This window comes from Tachysurus vachellii, chromosome 17 (assembly GCF_030014155.1).
Source record: "Tachysurus vachellii isolate PV-2020 chromosome 17, HZAU_Pvac_v1, whole genome shotgun sequence".
Taxonomy (NCBI): Eukaryota; Metazoa; Chordata; class Actinopteri; order Siluriformes; family Bagridae; genus Tachysurus; species Tachysurus vachellii.
Genome location: NC_083476.1, coordinates 16,591,015 through 16,608,527, shown reverse-complemented (window position 1 = coordinate 16,608,527; position 17,513 = coordinate 16,591,015). Strand labels below are relative to the sequence as shown.

Here is a 17,513-nt window from a genome sequence, read left to right as displayed (position 1 = left end):
GCCATCTTGTGGCGCGGATTGGGATGGTATCTTCCGTATTTCAAGTGTTGAGTTCATTAAGTGTCATGGCTGAAGAGCGGCTCGTACAATGAAGTTGTGACCGCATAAGGCTGTAAGTCGCTATAACTTGTTACAAATATAAAGTTTAGTAGTTAAAGATGTTTGACAGTAAATTAATTAATCTAGAGATGCAAATATTGCTAAAATCAAACGTAAAGCGCAAAGAGTTAACATTAGTTAGCACCGTATGCTAGCGGTCTTTTGTTATGCTAATTAAGGTAATTTGGATTTCGTGTATACAAGCCATTACCTATAACTAAGGACATAGTTACCAGATACACATGACGTTTAATGCTTAATGTGTTGATTTTTGTGTGTTGATTAATGCTTAATGTGTTGTGTTTGTTTCCTCTGAATGTTTTAGGCAGTAAATACTGTTTAGTTAGCTATGCTTGAATATGTAATTGAATAGAATTCTAATTGCTGTATATTCATTGTCTGTTTACAGTTTTACAAAAGAAAAAATATTAATGTTAAAGTTAATTGAGAAGATTCATGAAAGCTATTGAAAGATTAAAAGCCATGAACCAACATCTCACTTGTTCACTGTCTGTCTAACTGGATAGAGAAGTTACACGTCTAGTGAGGACAGAACATCTGCTGAACCAGATATATGCAGAAAGGCCTACATGTCCTTTTTCACATTGTCACACTGCATCTCACTGCAATGTGCAAACCATTTATACACAGTGAGTATAAGTAAATAAATAAAAATGAAAGGATGATATCTGTCACACATATTGACAAGACACGCCCCTTTCTGCTCATTGGCTACACGTTTGTTTTGTTCGTTTTCTGAAGCATTTTGCAAACATCATGCACCCCAACTTTAATGTAAACTAGTTGGTGAAGTGTATTACTTCATTCCTTGGCAAGATTAATGACAAAACTCAGAACAATCAGTTTAGATCTTGTGGTTTCAGTGATGGTCATGACACTAATAAAGTGGCCACTGAGTTTGTGTTTAATTGATTCATTTATTTCTGTATTTTCTTCTCTAGACAAACCCGTACCACAGGAAGAACTAGCACTCCTCCGGCACAGAGACTACAAGGTGGATTTTCATCACCACCACAATGACCACACCACAGGCTGAGATGGAGAAGTAGGTCGCTGATGAACATCTGCTGAACCAGATATATAGTTGAGGCCAAAATTATTAGCCCCCAGGAATTTTTGGAACATTTCCTAAAGATCTTTAATCAAAACTATAATCAAACATTCACCAGTGCTATTTAGTAGCTTTTGGTACATTTTGGAATATAAAATACATTTTTAGGCTTGCTTTATATCAAATATAGTGAAAGTGGGATGGTCAAAAATATTAGCCCCATGTGAATTTTTGCTTTCAAAACACACCTAATTAATTAATCAGATTTCAAACCACACCTGTGCAGTCAATTGGCTTCCTAACAACACCTGAGCATTCAATCAGCATAAAAGGACTCCAAGGAACAGGGCACTTGAACACATTGGGACAGACTACTTTAACACACCATGCCAAAGACAGGAAGACAAAGGAAATCAGTCTTGAGCTCAGAAAGAAGATAGTGGAGGCTCATGATAAGGGGGAAGGCTATACTGCCATTTCCAAGCGTTTCACAGTGTCTAGAACCGCTGTACGTTGCATCATTGCCAAGTACAAGGAGACAAATCTGTAAGAAACAAACCTGGGCATGGTCGTAAGTGCAAGATTTCAAGAACTCTGTAGAGGAAAATAGTCAGAGATGTCAGCAAGATGCCCTGGCCATCTGCCAAGATGATTTTTGCTGACCTGGCCTCTTCTGGAGTTGATGTTTCAAGGAACACAGTTGTGAGGGCGCTTCATCATGGTGGGCTTCAGGGCCATCGTCCCAGAAGAACCCCTTTACTCAAACAGCGGCACATCACAGCCAGACTGAGGTTTGCCCGTGAACATTTGAAAGGTGAAGATGAGTTTTGGGAGTCTTTGTGCTTTGGTCTGATGAGACTAAACTGGAACTGATTGGGCACATGGATGTTGCTTATGTTTGGCGAAGAAAGGGTGAGGCCTTCAACCCTAAGAACACAGATCCCAAAGCATATATCGAAATTGGTCCAACAGTTCCTGAAGGATACCAAAACCAAGGTCCTGGGGTGGCCCGCACAGAGCCCAGACCTCAATCCTATTGAGAATCTGTGGCAAGTGCTCAAAGTGAATGTCCATGCTCAGAAACAACGTAATTTGGACCAGCTGGAGCAATTTACAATGAAGGAATGGGCTAAAATCCCTCAGGAGACCCGTGCCAACCTAGTAAAGAACTGCTCTAAGAGGTTGTTGTCAGTTGTGGCTCAGAAAGGGTACAGTATTGACTATTAATGACCAGGGGGCTAATAATTTTGGACATTTCATTTTTGCTGTTTCTTGTTTCAACTCACTATTTCAATTAAATATTCTAATCAAACTTAGTGGACATTTTGTCTTTGTTATTTTGGAAACAAACACTATAAAACACTTGTTAATGGTCATTTCCATGGAGAAATCAAGAGTTTTGTCTAATTTCATAAGGGGGCTAATAATTTTGGCCTCAACTGTATGCAGAAGGCCTACTTGTCCTTTTTCACATAGTCACATCTCCAAACTCCACATCAAACCATTTTAGTTTAGTTATTCAATGCTTATTTGACTGTTATTTACACACCACTAGAAATTAGGGATTTCTCTGGAGGCGTGGGTAAAATGGCAAAAATGTCATTACAATGTGCAAACCCTGTGAACCCTTGTAAACTGTGACATCATGCAGTATTTTAATACATTTTAAAATACATTAGATAGTGAGGATTAAATAAGTGTGCCTTTATTGTATGTAGCTTGTCTACTCATTATTTTTGAAGTTTCAGAAAATTTATTTACATGCTTTCTGAAACAAAATCGGCCCTTTCCAAACCCTGTGCATTATTTCATCAAAGACCATGATTATAAACTCAGGGTTCCCACGTGTCCTGGAAAACCTGGAAATCCTGGAAAATTAATGACCAATATTCCAGTCCTGAAAAACACATGGAAAATGAGAGAAAACATAAATTGTCCTGGAAAAAATCTTGTTGTCCTGGAAAATTATTTTTAAATGTTTTTGATCATTTAAAGAACAGTTTACAACTGGTCGAAACAATTAACGTTAGTAACAGAAAGCGCTCTGTTCAGGGACGTTGAGTTTTGACGGGTTTTTTGTTATGCTGTTTAATCTTACTGTGACGGATGACGCTGTCTTTTGTTGGCGGTTTCAGGTGCTAGGAATGGTTTACTGTAAGTGCTCGAATGTTTTCAGCAAATGGTGACGGGTAAGCAGGTCACTAACCCTAACCTTGTTAGTCTGAATATCATGTGCAAGGGGAATGCACAGCAAACTAAAGCATGCATGACGGGATTGGCCTGAGAAAGGAAAGGGTATTAATATGTGCGGTCTTTTTATTTTATAAATGTTGAAATTTCATTCACATGACAAATTGTCTTTAAAAGTATAGTTAAGTAATAGCCATAAAGTGTACATTGTTTTTGAGACTTCTGGAGAGAAGAACATATTACTTTAGGCCGTGAAGCTGTGAGCCTTGTCTTTTTTGCTAAATTTGAAATGTCCTGGAAAAGTCCTGGAAAATGATCTCTGAAAAAGAGTGGGAACCCTGAAACTGTGCATCATGCAGTATTTTAATACATTTTCTTAAAGGTGATGTACTTTTTCCCTTTAGGTACTGCAATATTTGTAATAATTTTTTGAAAGCCTCATACAGCTTTCTAGCACATATCAATAGCAGGAAGTGTGAGTATTCACTTTTATTACCATTTTTTATTTTACTTACTCAAAAATTATTCGAGGCAAATTCCTCTGCCTCGAAGCCTCTTTTAATTCATTTTAAAGCTCACGTCACATTCTTGTGCAATTATTTTGTGTGAGTGCGCTCGCGCACGCGTGTGAGACAACGCACTTACGTAAAAGCGGAAGGAGACGCGAGGAGTTAGCGGTCTTTTGAGTTGAGTGCGCGGACGCGTGTGGGCTGCAAAATGGAAGGGCGCGATAACAATGTCAATGAGCAAAGAGAAGAAACAAACAGGAGAAAACGACAGAAAACGTCCAAGTTTGGGGCTACATTGTTTGGGGCTACATTGCTTGCAGTAGGATACATTGCTTCAAAGCGCAGGGCAAGCCTCATTTCTGAGCATGTTGATATGTTTACCTTTCTTCATTGCAATCACATGCTCCTTTAAAGACTTTTAACCCTCTGGGGTCTGACCATTTTGTGACACTGGCAGAGGTTCTGACATGCTCTTACATTTGGTTACAGTTACTTCAAAACATATTAATGGCTAATCTCACATAACACTGTATTCAGCACAAACTGGGCTACAATATTATGTAAGTAAAATTTATGTACATGTTTGTATTTTTAAGTAAATGATGTTTATGCGTGGTTAGTAAAAAAAAAAAAGTTGCTGAAATAAGGCCAAGAAACACATACTAAACATTTGTTCACAAACAATAAAGTTCTCTACTCTTGTAGAGTTGAGAATTTGCTACAAAAATATGTAAAAACCATTTTACCCACTCATTCACATGAAACAATACATTGATTTAACTTTTGTAAGACAGTTTTTGTTGTGTAAAGGCAATATGCAAGGGCGGGTCAATGGTCATGAATATTAATGATTCACACCTGAGGAGGCCCAACCCCCTAATGGCTTAGGCTGGATTGTGTTGACAAAAGAATGAATGTGGGGAGTCTCAAAGAGAAAATCTTTTGCTTGTAGTTTAATAAAATAGTGTACAATAAAGTACAAAAGGCTTTTATATCTGTACTTGACAAAATAAGACTTATTTTACCAATGTTAAAAAAAACATGAACAATTCAATAGAGTCAAGAAGCTTTATTGTAGGGGAATGATTCTTTACAATATAAAAAATAAGATATAAATTTGTAAGCCATCACACACTGTGAATCTTTGAGAATGGAGTTTAAATGTCGTCATGCCATTGCTCAAAACAGTTCCTATTTAACTGAACACAGTCTCAGTTGCTTTGAGAACTGAAAGAGACCTACGGCGTGTGTGAGTAGCAGGTGATGGTAAAGGTAAAGCTGATGCAGACACATTCCTAAAAAAAAAAAAAGCATAACTAGTCTCACCGTGTATTTTCCAAAGTACTAAGCAACACATTAGTTAATAATAATATATAACTAATATATACTAATATACAATATAACAGAAAAATGGGTACATGTGGACGTACTCTTTTTTGTTCCCAGTTGCTTTGCTGCGTGCCCTCGTGCGAGTATCAGACGAAGGTGAACGTGTTGCAGCCACATTCCTAAAAAAAAATCATAATTAGTATAATGTATTTGCAAAGTACAAAGCAACACACCAGTATTACTAATACTGAGAACATAAAAAGGGGTAAATGTGGCTTATACTGGATGAATGTCGCTCGCCTTGCTGCGTGCCCTCATGCGAGTATCAGACGAAGGTAAACGTGTTGCAGCCACATTCCTAAAAAAAATCATAATTAGTATCATGTATTTTCAAAGTACAAAGCAACACAATTAATATAATGTATTTTCCACATCAGTAATACAAATATTCTGCGTGCCCCCGTACGAGCATCAAACGAAGGTGAAAGTGTTGCAGCCGGTGCAGGTGAAGACGAGTGATGCAGCCACATTCCTACAAAAGGTTTTAATAATTAATATAATGTAATAAACTTATAAAGCAATAACTAAGGCAGTTAAGCATAGCTGAGATAAGATAATTGGGTACAGAGATGCGCTGTATATGTTTGTTAACGGGCCATTACCGGACATATTTATGGCTAAACATTAACACGACATATCTCCGGGCACATTTACAGCTCATCGATACATTTACACCTGAACAGATAGTCACGTAAACAAGGCTAGTTGAGGCATAAACACTAGTCAAAATATATTCTAAATAGTGATATCGCTATATAACATATTGTATATTCACTTTACATTAATCAACATACAGCTTAATAAGAACTAACATTTTAAGGTAAATAAAAGTTGCCAATTACGAGACGTTTCTATAAAGTCACTCTTAATATCTGCTTGCAAATAGTCTGTATACAATACAGTATATATAATTTTACATCACACAAGATTTCAACAAATGTAAGTAAAACTTAGTCTTCAGAAATTATATCCTCAGCTGGATCAAGTCGCTCTTCAAAATAGTCGTCGGAGTCCTGCTCTTCATCTGAGGAAACTTCCTCAGCTGTAAAGCGTTTCATCTTCCCAGCGCGTTGATAAGTGAATGAATCTGTTAAAACTTTGTGCTTCTTATAGCATTGTTTGGGGGCATTGATCTTATTTGCGTAGCCCGCTCAGGTAATTTTCATATGAATGGAGGGTGGGATCACATTAGTGGTAATGAGGTCGAGCCAGAAAAACTGTACCTCTCTGTACTTACATACAGATTACACAAAAAGACAATATTTCCTTTCGATTTTAATTACCTCATTTAAAAGTAGACATTTCAGGCTTTCATTAGACATATGTATCATGTTCGTGTGATAAGTATTGGCGGAGTTCATGTTTGAACCGTGTTTCAGGAAGGTCAAGTTCACAGAGATGTCTGAATGCACAACCTGGTTATTTTCTTTATTTGCCAAAAGCACAGCGTTTTCTTGTTAATATGAAGGCACTCAAATAAAAGTAGACACGTCACAGTTTTGAATGATGTATTACATGTATGTGTATGATTATGAATGACGGAGTATTTTAAGTGGATTTCACGTTGAAGAGGAAAAAATTCGCCGAAGACGCGCCGGCGCGCCGTTCGACCCCAGAGGGTTAAAGCACACACGATGAGAGAGACTTTTACATTCTGATTAATATATATAGGCTTAAAGCACTCGGTGTGAAACCATGCATGGCCTCTAGGTCCAAGTTCCTGTCCATGTTTTTTGCCCCTTAAATACCACAAAGCATTCCAAATTAGACAGTAAAGGCATATGTTATGCCTGAGCTGTAGATTTAGAATCTTTTAGTTCTGAAAGTTAAGTTGCATGACTTAAAGGCAGTATTTTTGTATGCCTTAGTTTTGATACTTTAAAAAAAAGTAATTTGAAAAATATAGCTGCAAGCAGCGATGACGGGCCCTCGCATGTTTTTTTTTTATCGCTATACGGTGCCTCCCAGAAAACAATGCACGGTGGGCAAGTGCATCAAGTGGGTAAATATCAGTGGACTATTTTATGTTGTTACTGACCCATTTGGGGACTAGGTAAATGAAACCCCACATTTTATACAAACGGGGGTGCTAGTGAGCCACTTAAGAGACACACCTTTGTCTGACCTTTTTGTCCATACTTAACAGCCGACAAATGTGATGTATGTGTCAAATTTCAAGTTAATCTAAGCACGCCAAAAGCCTTAAATATGCCTGAAATAAAAGTAAACTTTGACACGATGCCATGGCAACAGTGTTTGAGATATCAAAAATCTGTTTGCAATTTCGCATCTCCAATATCTCTGAGTCATGGTGGCCAAGTCTGGTCTCAATTGCATGAATTAGATATTAGACACTTCCTGTTTCTCTGAATTCGCCATAACTTAGTCGCCTCGCCATGGCAGCACCGTTCGAGATATCAAAACTCACTTCGCAATTTAGCAAGTGCAATGTCTCGGCATCATGTTGACCACTTTTGGTGTCAATCGCATGAATGTCCTAGAAGGAGTATTTAAAAGTTCACCACAGGCACTTTTGAAACCATCCAAAATGGCTGACTTCCTGTTGGGTGGAGCTAATAGGTTTGATTGTGAAATTTGTTCGGGTCGATGAGATCTATATACTGTACATACCAACTCTCGTACATGTGCGTACATGTTTGGCCGATCTGTGCGCCAATATTTATTTTTCCAATTCAGGGGGTGCTACAGAGCCCTACTGCCACGCCTATGTTCCAGCCTTTGCCCGGTCCTAATGGCAGACGACTTTGACGTCTGTGCCAAATTTCCGGTGTTTTCGAGCATTTTAAGGCACCCAAAGTGCATGCCAAGAGCTTAAATATGCCTGAAAAAGAAAGTAAAGTTTGACGCGTTGCCATGGGAAGAGCGTTCGAGATATCAAAAATCCCTTCGCAAGTTATCATCTACAATGTCTCGGCATCATGTTGACCACTTTTGGTGTCAATCGCATGAATCCTCTAGGAGAAGTATTTAAAAGTTCATTGCATGCAACTGTGAAAAAATCCACCTTTGTGACTGACAAACTTCCTGGGGCCTGTTGGTGGCGCTATACCCGGGACTCACAATAAGCACATCGATGCGATCGGAATCCTTGGCCGAACATACACACCGCGTGTCATCACAATAAGACATTTTTTGCCTTAGATAGAAGACACTTCCTGTTTCTCTGAATTCGCCATAACTTATTCGCCTCGCCATGGCAGCACCGTTCGTGATATCAAAAATCCCTTCGCAATTTAGCAAGTGCAATGTCTCGGCATCATGTTGACCACTTTTGGTGTCAATCGCATGAATGTCCTAGGAGGAGTATTTAAAAGTTCACCACATGCAAATGTTGTGACTGACACACTTCCTGGCGCCTGTTGGTGGCGCTATGTCCGAGATTCACAATAGGCACATCGATGAGATCGGAATCCTTGGCCGAACATACACACCGCGTGTCATCCCAATAAGACATTTTTTGCTTTAGATATTAGACACTTCCTGTTTCTCTGAATTCGCCATAACTTTGTCGCCTCGCCATGGCAGCACCGTTCGAGATATCAAAAATCCCTTCGCAATTTAGCAAGTGCAATATCTCGGCATCATGTTCACCACGTTTGATGTCAATCGCATGAATTCCCTAGGAGGAGTATTTAAAAGTTCCCCGGATGCACTTATAAAACAATCCAAAATGGCCGACTTCCTGTTGGGCGGAGCTCATAGTTTAGAGCGCGAAAGTTGTTCGGGTCGATGAGATCTATGTGCGTACCAACTCTCGTACATGTGCGTACATAATTGCCCGATCTGTGCACCAATGTTTGTTTTTGCCTTACAGGGGGCGCTACAGAGCCCGTATTCCAGCCTTTGCCCGAGCCTGGCATCGTACGACTCTGACGTGTGTGCCAAATTTCAAGAGTTTTCGAGCATGTTAAGGGACCCCAATTGGCCAATGTGTGGGGAAAAAAAAAAAAATAATAAAAAAATAATAATAATACTCCCGAGCAAAAACAATAGGGCTTCGCACCATTCGGTGTTCGGGCCCTAATAATTTTTTTGTTTTTGCATCTCAGAAAAGGGTTCTTTTAAAACCCAGAATGTTTGGCACTTAAATGTACTTAATTCTTCTCAGTCAACCTTTTGTCACTGTTCACAGTACAAGTACAGACAGAAAAACAATGGGTAATATCGAAATGTTTATTTTTGATAGAAAATATTGTTGTATGCATTGCATATTATACATTTAAAAAATAAAAGTTCATTTTTCTAAAAAAGGAAACCAATTAATTATTCATTTTAAGAGACCCGTCTTATTAGGGCCCGAGCACCGAATGGTGCGAAGCCCTATTGTTTTTGCTTGGGAGTATTATTTTTTTTTCCCCACACATTGGCCAATTGGGGTCCCTTAATACGGGCGTGGCAAGGGGGCTCTGTAGCGCCCCCTGAAATGCAAAAACAAACATTGGTGCACATATCGGGCAATTATGTACGCACATGTACGAGAGTTGGTACGCATATAGATCTCATCGACCCGAACAACTTTCGCTCTCTAAACTATGAGCTCTGCCCAACAGGAAGTCGGCCATTTTGGATTGTTTTATAAGTGCATGCGGTGAATCTTTAAATACTCCTCCTAGGGAATTCATGCGATTGACACCAAAAGTGGTCAACATGATGCCGAGATATTGCACTTGCTAAATTGCGAAGGGATTTTTGATATCTCGAACGGTGCTGCCATGGCGAGGCGACAAAATTATGGCGAATTCAGAGAAACAGAAAGTGTCTAATATCTAAAGCAAAAAATGTCTTATTGTGATGACACGCGGTGTGTATGTTCGGACAAGGATTCCGATCGCATCGATGTGCTTATTGTGAGTCCCGGGTATAGCGCCACCAACAGGCCCCAGGAAGTGTGTCAGTCACAAAGGTGGATTTTTTGACAGCTGCATGCGGTAAACTTTTAAATACTCCTCCTAGGGGATTCATGCAATTGAGACCAGACTTAGCCACCATGACGCAGAGATATTACAAATGTGAAATTGCGAACCGATTTTTGATATCTCAAACACTGTTGCCATGGCATCGTGTCAAAGTTTACTTTCATTTCAGGCATATTTAAGGCTTTTGGCGTGCTTAGATTAACTTGAAACTTGACACATACATCACATTTGTCGGCCGTTAAGTGTGGACAAAAAGGTCAGTCTCTTAAGTGGCTCACTAGCACCCCCGTTTGTCTAAAATGTGGGGTTTCATTTACCTACAGGCCCCAAATGGGTCAGTAACAACATAAAATAGTCCACTGATATTTACCCACTTGATGCACTTGCCCACCGTGCATTGTTTTCTGGGAGGCACCGTATAGCGATAAAAAAAAACGTGCGAGGGCCCGTCATCGCTGCTTGCAGCTATATTTTTCTCTTGTATATTTAATATTGCTCTTTAATTAAGCAAAAATACATTTTATAAGATTAATCGATGAAATTTTTGGTAGAATACTCGATTACTAAAATATTCAATAGCTACAGCCCTAATTATAAGTCTACGAAAATATAATTGGATAGTTCAACTTCAAGTATGATTAGAGTAAGAATAACATTACTTTTTCATATTTCTACAGGTTTTATATTTCAAACAATGTTACTGTACTGTATCGGGTTTGTTTTTTTATATTACAGATGTATCTCAGTCTACCTCAGTTTTATTTATGTTTAAAAAACACTGCACATATTTTAAAACACTTTATTCACCAGAAGGGGAACAGCTAGTGAACTTCCTAAGCACTAAACATGCACTAAATTCTCAGGTTTTTCTATGTTTATATTTAACACTTTGCACTATTTTATTACACTTTATTAAACATTTCTTGCATTTTCTTTCATTCTGCACCTTAAATGTTAAGAGATAATTAAGTGTTCATTGTGACTTTAGACTTATGTTTACATTATAATTATTTGAGTTTTCCTGCTTGTTGACATTTCTGTCTTAATAACTGAAGGGATTACGATAAGAGGAAGGTTAAGTTTAAAATTAAAATGTTTAATTGTAATATATTTTTCTCCTGGTCTTTATTTTAAATGGACCATAAAAAAGTTCAATAATTATCTATATCGACCGATATGAAACACTGATATCGTGATACAGTTTTCGGCCATATCGCCCAGCCCTAATTCCGAATAACTGGTTCAACTATATCTAGGGAAACTTACAATTTAACTTTACACATGAGAGGCACATCTAAATTTACTTAAGGTGTAATATGTTTACTACCAAAGTAACTCAAAAAACTACTGTAATATTAACCCTGGGCTTCAGACTTCAGTGTTTCTTTTAAATGTTCTCTTCTATCACTCAGAAAATAGTTAATTATAACCACATAATATTAAAGGCATTTGTAACACACTCCAACATAAATCTTAAGTTACATAACAGTCCTCCTTTTATCAAGCTCTTTCTTTAAATAAGAAATCACAGGATTTTATACTGTATAATCAATAAACAAACATTTATTAACTCAAACAAATGTAAACAAAACAAAACCCCACAAAAGAAATATGACCCAGCTGGGATTTAAGTCTCTCGTTGGCGCGCTACGTTGGAGCTCATGTGAATGTATGAACACTTTATAGTACTCACAAAATCCAATGGAACAGTGAAACTCAAGAACGAAGCACCCACTGGAAAAACACGATAATCCGATCAGCCGATAGGATTTTCCCTGACGTCCATCCACGAACAAACACTGTGCTAATCACCCATCCGACGATGTAAATGAGGCAAAGTTGCAGCAGACGTCACCACGCGGCCTCGGTCTCTCCTGAAGAATCGCGTAGCCTTCAGTTTCTCCGTTGCTCACTTACTGTATATGACTATTGGCCTTGCAAACCATTCCGCAACGTTTGTACAGTCAATAAACTTTGTGATAGTCCATTTTATGTAATTTTGAGACTATATGCATCTCGTAAAGCTCACAAGCACTGAGAGTAAAAGAACTGCGGTATCTTTGGTCCCTCACGTGAACGCACGCATGCTGAGTCAAGTCTCTCTCTCACTTACGCTCTCTACATAGAGTTCATTTACGATTATTTTACTTAGCAGTCTCTTATCTGTTCAGTTTCCTTGTGTGCAGTCCACAGACTCAGTTTTCAGCTTTACAGTGTTTTTTTCACGTGGACCGTGCAATTCGCGCACGTTTGTCGGCCACCTCGTGTCGTCCGTCTCTCTCACTCACTCGCTTCCTGCTCTCTGCCCTCTGACCTCCAGAGGTCAGAGAGAAACTCACCTCATTGGTTAAACACCACATTTTTTTTATAACAGTATTTTCTTAGTTATTTCTCTTTTGTTTGAAAGTAATCTTTTTAAACTGTTTACTGTAAAAGAAAATACAAACTAAATAATTATTAGACCCTAATTTAGCAGGGCTCTACATAAGATAGAAAACAAAATAATAAGGTTTTTGTGAACAAATTAATACTAAGTAAATAAATAAAAATGAAAGGATGATATCCATCACACATATTGACAAGACACGCCCCTTTCTGCTCATTGGCTACACGTTTGTTTTGTTCGTTTTCTGAAGCATTTTTCAAACCTCATGCATCCCAACTTTAATGTAAACCAGTTGAAGTGTAAAGCAGCAGCATCTGTTGACTTCAATAACTTCATTCCTTGGCAAGATTAATGACAAAACTCAGAACAATCAGTTTAGATCTAGTGATTTCAGTGATGGTCATGACACTAATAAAATGGCCACCGAGTTTGTGTTTAATTGATTCATTTATTTCTGTATTTTCAGAAAGAACCACAGAAAGAACTAGCGCCCCCTCCAGCACAGAGTCCAACAAAATGACCACTCACCAGGCTGAGAAGGGAGGGTAGGTCCCTGATGAACATCTGCTGAACCAGATATATGCAGAAAGCCTACATGTCCTTTTTCACATTGTCACACTGCATCTCCAAACTCCACATCAAACCATTTTAGTTTAGTTATTTACTGCTTATTTGACTGTTATTTACACACCACTAGAAAATAGGGATTTCTCTGGAGGCGTGGGTAAAATGGCAAAAATGTCATTACAATGTGCAAACCCTGTGAACCCTTGTAAACTGTGACATCATGCAGTATTTTAATACATTTTCTTAAAGGTGATGTACTTTTTCCTTTTAGGTACTGCAATATTTGTAATAATTTTTTGAAAGCCTCATACAGCTTTCTAGCACACATTAACAGCAGGAAGCGTGAGTATTCACTTTTATTACCATTTTTTTATTTTATTTTTATTTACCATATACAGTAGGTAACACACGTTAAAGTTTGCTTCTTTCTTTTTGTACAGATCAGATCTCACTTATAACAGGACTCATGAAATTCTACTTGTTTACATTACGAGGAGAACAAGAGAATTGAGAGCGAAAAATATGAAAAGCGATTGAAGGAATTGCGAGAAGAGGTGGATTATGGGATCAAGTAATCATTTTTAACTGTTTACTGTAAAAGAAAATACAAACTAAATAATTATTAGACCCTAATTTAGCAGGGCTCTACATAAGATAGAAAACAAAATAATAAGGTTTTCGTGAACAAATTAATACTAAGTAGAGATGAGCGAGTACAGCATTATCTGTATACCATATGAATTATCTGTATCTATCTGTACTCGGAGGGGGTAGGGCCTAACCCAGGTGTAGGCGGTGCATGTCTTGAAATGGGCGGGGCTTTAACCGGTATGTTATTTTAAGCATGCAATTGATATGGGTTGATCAGAAATTGTTATATTTATTGCTGATTAGAAAAATATTTACAGGACAGCATCAGGATTGAGCTTCAGATCAATGGTTTTGATCCCGATAGCAAACAAACTATATTACAGAACAAGTTTTGCAACAATGAAAACAAAACAATGCAGTGCAATTATGAAGTAAAATGTAAACAACAACATAACTTTCTTTTTTAACTTTTAATTTTTTTATGATCAGTGTGATGTGATTTTTATTTCCACACCAGGTGTGTGTGTGTGTGTGAGTGTAGCTTAATAATTCATTTGTAATATTTATAACACTAGCTTACTACCTTTATGTTTTTATGAAATACAGCAAAAATGTGTCAGACACTCAGTGTCTGGTTACTGGTTAGAGACAGCTGAAGGTTTAAAAAAGAAAAAAATCTCCGACAGGCAGAGACGCAATGCGAATCTACCAAGCAAGCACCACATCTGAACGAACCCACGTTTACCAGAACTCTACTGGTTAGTAAGTACGTATTATTAACGTTACAACCCGAAGTAAAAAGCTGAAGAAACCCTAAACGTTAACGGAAAAGACCCGCGAACCCGAGTGACTGAGGGAGAGACAGAGAGCTGTTCTGTGTGTGACTGTGAGTGAGCAGAGCGAGACACAGCAACACAATACATCTGTATGTGTGTAGGGGAGGGGCGCTGTGTAACAGTGCACATTCATAAGCACATATTGAATTTGTATTTCTAATATATGGCGCAGTTTATTGGTATAAGGATGCAAGGTAGTGGTAAGAGCGGCCACAACAAAGATGGCGCCTATGTTGGTCCGCACGGGCGATCCCGGAAGCACGATGACGTAGGTGCTAGAGGCGTTTAAAAGAGCCATGGTGGAGATAACGTGGAGAGAACAGTTCACCGGAAGTCTCCCTCTAAAAACGCAGAGTTATTGTGTCGCGGCGGAAGGTCTGCTACGTCGGCGAACGGATGCTAATTCTATTCCTTGAATTCATGGGTGTTCGCATTGGGAATGGAATTAAATGAATGAAGATTAACACGGACAGAGGATTGAGAGCTGCTCTTTAATTCACGAAAGCTGGTGGAGTTGTGAGTACATGTAAGACTTTGCTTGACCACTTTGGTTGACACTGGAAGTAGTGGATTGAGTACCATTAGTGATGAACTGGTGACTGTGACTTTCCTCTATTTTCTAAATGTACAATCCTTCAAATTCCAGACTACTTTTGCTGTTGATGATGATGTTGGTGTTTATGCTGGTGTTTATTGCTAAAGAATTGTGTTATGTGGTGTGATGGAATTGGTGCACTGTTATTATTGAATACACTGAATATTGCATTATGGTGAAAATTTTGTGTTTCTTCCTTATTTGGTTTACTCTTCTAAGATTTCGGATGTGTGTGATGATAATGCCTTAAGATACATGTGTCCTTTGTTCACTCTCTGACTGGACTAACAATCCTTACTATAATTGACCGAGTATTTATCTCTGTCTGGCACCCCAGCATACCTTTAAGAGGGACAGTGTTACAGCTGTGACTAGCCTATCACAGAACGCTGACACAATCAGCTACCCAATGATGATTTTCATTCAATCCGAGCACAGATATTGACTCGTATTACTCGTATAATGCTCGTACTCGGCAGAAGTGCTTTATCCGTACCGGATACTCGTTTCAGCCGAGTATCCGGCTCATCTCTAATACTAAGTAAATAAATAAAAATGAAAGGATGATATCCATCACACATATCGACAAGACACGCCCCTTTCTGCTCATTGGCTACACGTTTTTTAACAGGAACCGCGCGGAATTTTTAAGTTGCGGTTCCAAATGCGGTTCCGATGCAATGACGAGCAAAGCGCTGGGAACTTTCACTTTAAATAGCCATGTCTTACCTCACGAATATTAATTGTTTACACTGTTTACAGTCACGCAACCAAATTAACACAGCTTACCACAGAAATCAGTCATTCGCGCTGCTGTGCTGAGGTACGCTTTGTGTTAAACGTGTCTAAAAAAAAAAGTCTAAAGTGTGGATTCATTTCCAAAGCTACAACAATGAAGCAAATCTCCCCCCTCTGAGAGGGTTTTCTCCACAGCTGGAGATACAATAAGCCAGGAAAGGTCTCGTCTTCTCCCAGAGAAAGCAGACATGTTAATGTTTCTTCAGAAAAATTGCTAACTGTTTTGCTAAGTTGTAATTCTGGATGTTAAATATGATGTTGGATTTGTATACCAGTTGAATGTAAACCAGTTGAAGTGTAAAGCAGCAGCATCTATTGACAGAATAACTTCATTCCTTGGCAAGACTAATGACAAAACTCAGAACAATCAGTTTAGATCTAGTGATTTCAGTGATGGTCATGACACTAATAAAATGGCCACTGAGTTTGTGTTTAATTGATTCATTTATTTCTGTATTTTCAGAAAGAACCACAGAAAGAACTAGCGCCCCCTCCAGCACAGAGACCAGCAAAATGACCACTCACCAGGCTGAGAAGGGAGGGTAGGTCCCTGATGAACATCTGCTGAACCAGATATATGCAGAAAGCCTACATGTCCTTTTTCACATTGTCACACTGCATCTCCAAACTCCACATCAAACCATTTTAGTTTAGTTATTTACTGCTTATTTGACTGTTATTTACACACCACTAGAAAATAGGGATTTCTCTGGAGGCGTGGGTAAAATGGCAAAAATGTCATTACAATGTGCAAACCCTGTGAACCCTTGTAAACTGTGACATCATGCAGTATTTTAATACATTTTCTTAAAGGTGATGTACTTTTTCCTTTTAGGTACTGCAATATTTGTAATAATTTTTTGAAAGCCTCATACAGCTTTCTAGCACACATTAACAGCAGGAAGCGTGAGTATTCACTTTTATTACCATTTTTTTATTTTATTTTTATTTACCATATACAGTAGGTAACACACGTTAAAGTTTGCTTCTTTCTTTTTGTACAGATCAGGTCTCACTTATAACAGGACTCGTGAAATTCTACTTGTTTACATTACGAGGAGAACAAGAGAATTGAGAGCGAAAAATATGAAAAGCGATTGAAGGAATTGCGAGAAGAGGTGGATTATGGGATCAAGTAATCATTTTTAACTGTTTACTGTAAAAGAAAATACAAACTAAATAATTATTAGACCCTAATTTAGCAGGGCTCTACATAAGATAGAAAACAAAATAATAAGGTTTTCGTGAACAAATTAATACTAAGTAGAGATGAGCGAGTACAGCATTATCTGTATACCATATGAATTATCTGTATCTATCTGTACTCGGAGGGGGTAGGGCCTAACCCAGGTGTAGGCGGTGCATGTCTTGAAATGGGCGGGGCTTTAACCGGTATGTTATTTTAAGCATGCAATTGATATGGGTTGATCAGAAATTGTTATATTTATTGCTGATTAGAAAAATATTTACAGGACAGCATCAGGATTGAGCTTCAGATCAATGGTTTTGATCCCGATAGCAAACAAACTATATTACAGAACAAG

The 17,513-nt window shown here is 38.3% G+C and overlaps 2 long non-coding RNA genes and 1 pseudogene across 2 annotated transcripts; 2 read left to right on the top strand and 1 right to left on the bottom strand.

The window, feature by feature from the left end:
• Nucleotides 1–17,513, top strand: part of LOC132860409 (zinc finger matrin-type protein 2-like) — a 48,855-nt pseudogene that overhangs the window by 8,147 nt on the left and 23,195 nt on the right.
• On the top strand, nucleotides 410–13,097 carry LOC132860135 (uncharacterized). Its single transcript, XR_009649785.1, has 3 exons — nucleotides 410–749; nucleotides 1,062–1,165; nucleotides 13,049–13,097. It is a non-coding gene; the product is annotated as an uncharacterized LOC132860135 (long non-coding RNA).
• On the bottom strand, nucleotides 4,958–14,674 carry LOC132860136 (uncharacterized). The gene is made up of 4 exons (XR_009649786.1): nucleotides 11,890–14,674; nucleotides 5,482–5,557; nucleotides 5,301–5,378; nucleotides 4,958–5,165 (listed from the first exon to the last, which is right to left on the bottom strand). It is a non-coding gene; the product is annotated as an uncharacterized LOC132860136 (long non-coding RNA).